The 5,734-nt window shown below is 35.8% G+C and overlaps 1 long non-coding RNA gene across 1 annotated transcript; it reads right to left on the reverse strand.

The window, feature by feature from the left end:
* Nucleotides 1–1,328: 1,328 nt before the first annotated feature.
* Nucleotides 1,329–4,485, reverse strand: LOC145165518 (uncharacterized). The gene is made up of 3 exons (XR_013740096.1): nucleotides 4,206–4,485; nucleotides 3,173–3,278; nucleotides 1,329–3,010 (listed from the first exon to the last, which is right to left on the reverse strand). It is a non-coding gene; the product is annotated as an uncharacterized LOC145165518 (long non-coding RNA).
* Nucleotides 4,486–5,734: the final 1,249 nt, after the last annotated feature.

Consider the following 5,734-nt stretch of genomic DNA (forward strand, 5'->3'; position numbering starts at 1 on the left):
TTAAGTTTTTGGTGTATTAACTTGTATTCCCCCCTAAAACTCGAAGAAAACATAAAAATGTAGGGTTATAAACTCACCTTGAGTGATTTCCTTAGATGAATGTGGAAGAGGAGAGATTTCCAAGTCAAGAACACTTGGGAGGTGCTTGAAGATTTGAAGATTGTAGGCACAAATATGACGATATTTGTGTAAGAGATTCATGATTTGAGTGAAGGAGTACAGAGTATTCAAGTGTAGGATGAAGATACTTACCAATAATGGAGGAGAATGCTCAAGAACAACCTTGAAATCTCGAGTTTAGAGAGGGAAAGTGAGAGAGAGAAATGGGTTTGTTTTTTATGAAAGAGAGAATATCTTGGAGGAGAGATAAGGGTTCTTCCCAGACCTTGATTAATGTATGTTGCTGGAGAATGGTGGTGAAAGTACAAATAGTTGACTAGCTATAGGTGAATAGTGACAAGAAGATGTTATTGAGTGGGTATGGGAGATAGCTTGTGTCATTACTTTATGGGGAAGTCAACACTCAAAGCCAATATCTTGCACAAAAGATATTATTCTTTAGCTAAAGGTTTCCCTCAAAATGTGATTAAAATATGAATATACAGGGTCTTATATGTCAAAATATAAGTTTGGATGAAAAACCCACGCGAAAATCATGAAAAACAAGCTTAAAATGCGAAAGTGGTCGAAAACTGGGTTTTAGAGGCGAATCTGCGAAGTTTGGTCCCTGAGAACCGAAAGGAGGCTTTGTCCGAGAAGCTCAGAGGCGAACTCATCAGGAGGGAACCGAAAGTAGGATGGAACCGAGAGCCGAGGGTTCGGTCCATTAAGGTTAGTTTCGGTCCTTTAAGCAGCTTCGGTCCCATGCAGATTCGGTCCTAAAGGTTTCGGTTCAAGAGGCAGGTTTGGTTCACATGACTTCGGTTTTCTAGGGTTTCGATTCCTAAGGGTTCAGTCTCTAGGGTTTCGGTTCTTACAGCTAGTTTCGGTTCTTACAGCTAGTTTCGGCCCTACATGACTGTTTTCCAAGAAATCTTCCCATTTCGAGTGGTGTTCGACTAAGTTATGGGTCGGGATGCCCCGAATGATTATAAAAAGTTTGAAAGAGATTTGGAAGAGATTTGGGAGAGAGAGAGAGAGAGAGTGAGAGAGAGAGATTTAGAGAGACTTTGTTTGCGCCCTTTGTGACTGTTTAGCCTCGAAATGCAAGGTTCGTAAGCCTCGTTAAACCTTGTTATGAGTGTTATATGCCCCGTAGGGTATGTAATAGTATTTTATCAAGTTGTTACATCATTGACCCTAATTAGGGTTTAGATTTTTCAAACGCGTGAAAACCCTAAGTGATACTTTGCATTAAGGTAGTGAGTTGTACAATAGTAAACATAATGTAAACCCTAATATACAAGGGTTAGTTGAGTTGACCGGTTTGACTTGTTGACTTTCATTGACTTTGACTTGACCTGAAATTTACGGTTGTCACACATCACCCTCTACTCCCCACTGAATCTTCGTTTTTTGAGCGAGATCTAACTGAGCTAATTGATCTAACTCTGAAACCTCCTTTAATAAAGAAACCCTTTGTTCCCTCATGATAGAAGATCCTTCCCCATCCATCAGACGACTATCAAGAGATTCAATTAAATCTTGGAGATTCTTCTTTTTAGTAACCAACAAATTTCGATTATTTAGATTCCAAACCCTAAGATTATATTTAAGACGCTATAATTTCTTCTTAAATTTCACCCAGGGATTATCCAGACCCACCCCAGACAAATCACTCATCCAGGAATCCCACACAATAATCTCAAAACCATCTCTATCAAACCATGAATGAAACACCCGAAAAGGAATAGGGCCATAATCCACCCGATGCTCCAAAAGAAGGATCGGACGATGATCAAGAATATTTTTTTCCAACACAATACCCGCAAGATGAGGAAAAACAATCATAAACCCATCTGTGACCAAGAATCTATCAAGTTTACTAAACTTAGATCCCCATTTGTCACTCCAAGTAAAACGAGGTCCACCTAAAGGAATATCAGAAAGATCAAGATTCTCTATAAAATCATTAAAAGCTCGAGCAGAAACATGATTAAAGACCGAACCCATTCGCTCTGTTTCATCACGAACTTCGTTAAAATCACCCATAATAATATTTTCCCCTGGAAAAGATGAAATAAGGCTAGAAATCTCATCCCAAAGAACTCTTTTGTTGGCAATTCCTTGAGGGGCGTAAACAACAATAAACATGACATCAAGACCCGTACGAACCCACACCCCCTCCACAGCAATAAAGCAATACGAAATAATAACGCGATTTTTGGAAATACTATCCAAATCCCAAATAGCTAGGATGCCACCCAAAGCACCTCGGGAAGGAGAAACCGCATGCATAAAAGAAGAATTACCCCAAAAGGAACGAACCGTGGCCAAATCAACATCTTCCATCTTGGTTTCTTGAATGGCTAGAAAATTAATTTTATGGAAAATACATAATTTTCTAACCCAACTCCGCTTTTGTAAAGATCCCGCTCCTTGAACATTAATAGAAAGACAATTCATAAATGTTGTCTTTCAACGTGCCCTTGTAAAATATCTTTCACCCGGTCCAAACAACCTTCCATATTATACCCCAAAGATGCTCCCATATCAATCGTCTTCTTTAATTCAATAAAAAAGGAATTACTTTTTTGATGCCCCTCCGAGACAGACTGATTATCTCCCATAAACGAATAACACTGGTTAGAAAAACCCCGGGGGTAAGAAAGGTCATCTTCAGAAATATTAATGCCTGAAACACGTCCATAACCTCCCGAAAATCCGACTGGACTAGCATGAGACCGGTTATCTTTATTTGATGCCGAATTAACAGCTTCTTTAGACCCCGATTTTTTGGAAATTGGATCCAACTCATTTAACAATGGTTGACCAGAGACGGGCGGAGTAGCAATAGAAGCTGTTGTCGCTGCAGCAGGCTTAGCAAAATTGTCTTTTTAACGTATGATGCCTGTATAAGAAACAAAATTGAAAGTACATTGTTGTAATATAAAGAACTAAGAGTAGGATGCTGTAATAAACATAAATGAAAACATGTTGATATTTCTTGCCATGTAGAATACCTAAGTATTAAAAGCTGTTTATGAAAAAAAAAACAGTATAGATGCATTACCAAGATATAAAAAAGTCATTGTCATCACGAAAAAGACATTTAACTCATTTCTTGCTTTTTCTTTGTGCTTGTGTCTGCCATGTTTAAGCAGGACAATCACATATTCCTGTAAAAATAAAAATAAAAATAAAAATAAAAATAAAAAAAAAAAACCTAGTTATTAAATTTACAAAAATAAAATCATATCAAGTAGAAGCATAAACTAAACAAATTTTTTTATTAAGTTTATAGTTAAGAATGACCCTTATTGACTCAGAAAAGTACCCATGCTAGATGACAGCCATGGATATAGCATACTTGTAATTACTAGTGCTTAGTAATACTTTATATTCAGAACACTTTAAGCAAAAGAAGGTAAATGAAATCCAATATGCGAACATATTATCATCATAAACACGTATAGTTTTAAAGGTTGATGTTCTTGATCTTAAAGGTTGAATGTGCTACAATATAGTAAAGGGAAAATCTGTCTACTACCAACACTACTGAGTGCACCATGATTCCTAAATGAAGAATGTGATAATGATAACTTAAGTGGTAACAATGGTGGAATTCATATAAATATATAATTACTCTGTGATCGATAGCTATAGTGTAGCATGTGCCCTGTGGTATTACATTTATATTCAGAAAACTTTAAGCAAGTTAAACCAGAATACTCTAACTAGTTAAAGTGATTCATCTCATCAAATAACTCATTTACACGCAGAACCATTAAAAACTAAAGGCAGGTGCTGATTTACTGTAAAACAAAGAGCAACGATCAAAATAATCAAAGCAAGAATAAAACACCTTGAGAAAGTCATTGTTCCCGATGAACGTCAAGCTTATGGATTCAATTATCAAAATTGTGAAAATAACAATAACAGAATAAATAAAATTAAGTAAATTAAAAGTCATCATCAAATTGCAGCTCTTAAGAACATAGATTCAATGGTCAATGTAACCTTCTTTCAAAATCTCATCCAGTTGATGAAATCACGAGACAGAGATCGATTAAGAGAGAGAGAGAGAGAGAGAGAGAGAGAAATACCGGAGGATGTGGGGAAGGAGGAGGCGCCGCCGGTAAGTAGGAGACGGCAACGTGGGAGGACGAACCTTACCACAGGCGGCTCTGTTGCCCCTTTCGTTCTTGCGCTGCAAGTAAGAAGTGGCGAAGGCGGCGAGGAGAACGAAGGCCGCCGACGACGGCGACGGTGGTGGAAATGGCAACAACGACTTCAGGAATCAATCAGGAGTGCAAAACTAGGGTTTGTATGTATAGTAATCTTCGCTTAACCTTTGGACCTGTTTATTTGATGCGGGACGGTTTAAAATCAATATACTCGGGACGGTTTAAAATCAATACATTTAAGGACTGCTTATTATTATTCCACTATCGTTCAAAACAAAAATAGCAAAAAATATGATAACTTGTTAATTATTTAAATTAATTATTTAAATACGAAATGGAGTAGAATATATTTTTATTTCTTTTTTTTTTTCTTTAAAGGTTTTAGTATCTTAGATCTCATAATTCTCATTCTTTTATAATGTTTCCGTTGATTATATATAGGTTCACTAATGACCATTATTTTACGGTCATTAAATTTTTTTACTTTGTAATTTAATGATCTTTATTTTGTCTTAGCAATATTTGTATGTTGAAGGTTGGGGTTCGAAAGTTCATTGATAACTAAGATGCAGGGACAACTATTTTTAATCATTAAATGTCAAATACAGTGAGGACAATTCTTGGTCACTAAGTCCCCAATATAATGACCAACATATTTAGTCATCACGCATCAGATACATTGACCATTATTTTATGGTCACTAAAATTCTTTTATTTTATAATTCAATGACTACTGCTATGTTGTCATAATATTTCTATGTGAAGGTTAAGTGGGTTTGAAAATTCGGTGACGATTATTTTTGGTCACTAAGTCTGCAATGCAGTGACCACTTAATATTTGGTCATTAAATTTGTAAGACTACAAAAACTCAGTGACGACTTAATATATAGTGACTAAATGATGTTGTTAGTGAATAGTCAATGCTTCTTTCTTTTGATATTAATTGTTTCTGTGGAATTGCATATTGTTTCTTTTTATTCAAAAACTTTGTTTTGTATATTAATTATGTTGGAGTCCCAATAAATTCCTCTCTGTTTGTCCCTTTTTTTGGCTTTCCCTTTTTTTGGCTTACTAACTGTATATCATTAACATCATGGCATTTAAATAATCATCATATAATCGTGTGATTTCATTCACTTTTCTCTTTTTTTCTATCTCATTAAGGTTTTATAATAAATGTTATATGATTTGTATATTACAGCTTTCTTATTTGAAATTCTAATTTTCGTTTCTTCATAGATTTTCATCAATATGACATTAAAATCAGTGGCGGATCTTAGCGGTACCCGAGGGGTCCCGGGCCACTGCTCCGATTCCGGCACGTAGTGTAAAAAAAATTTATGTTTTTTCTATTAGGTGCACCGGCTTAAAATACGAGTGCCACTACTAATTTAGATTTTTTTGGAAAATTTTTTTAGTGTCACCCCTACTAAAACCTTCTGCGCCC

This window comes from Lactuca virosa, chromosome 3, assembly GCF_052849685.1.
Source record: "Lactuca virosa cultivar CGN04683 chromosome 3, Lactuca_virosa_CGN04683_v6, whole genome shotgun sequence".
NCBI lineage: Eukaryota > Viridiplantae > Streptophyta > Magnoliopsida > Asterales > Asteraceae > Lactuca > Lactuca virosa.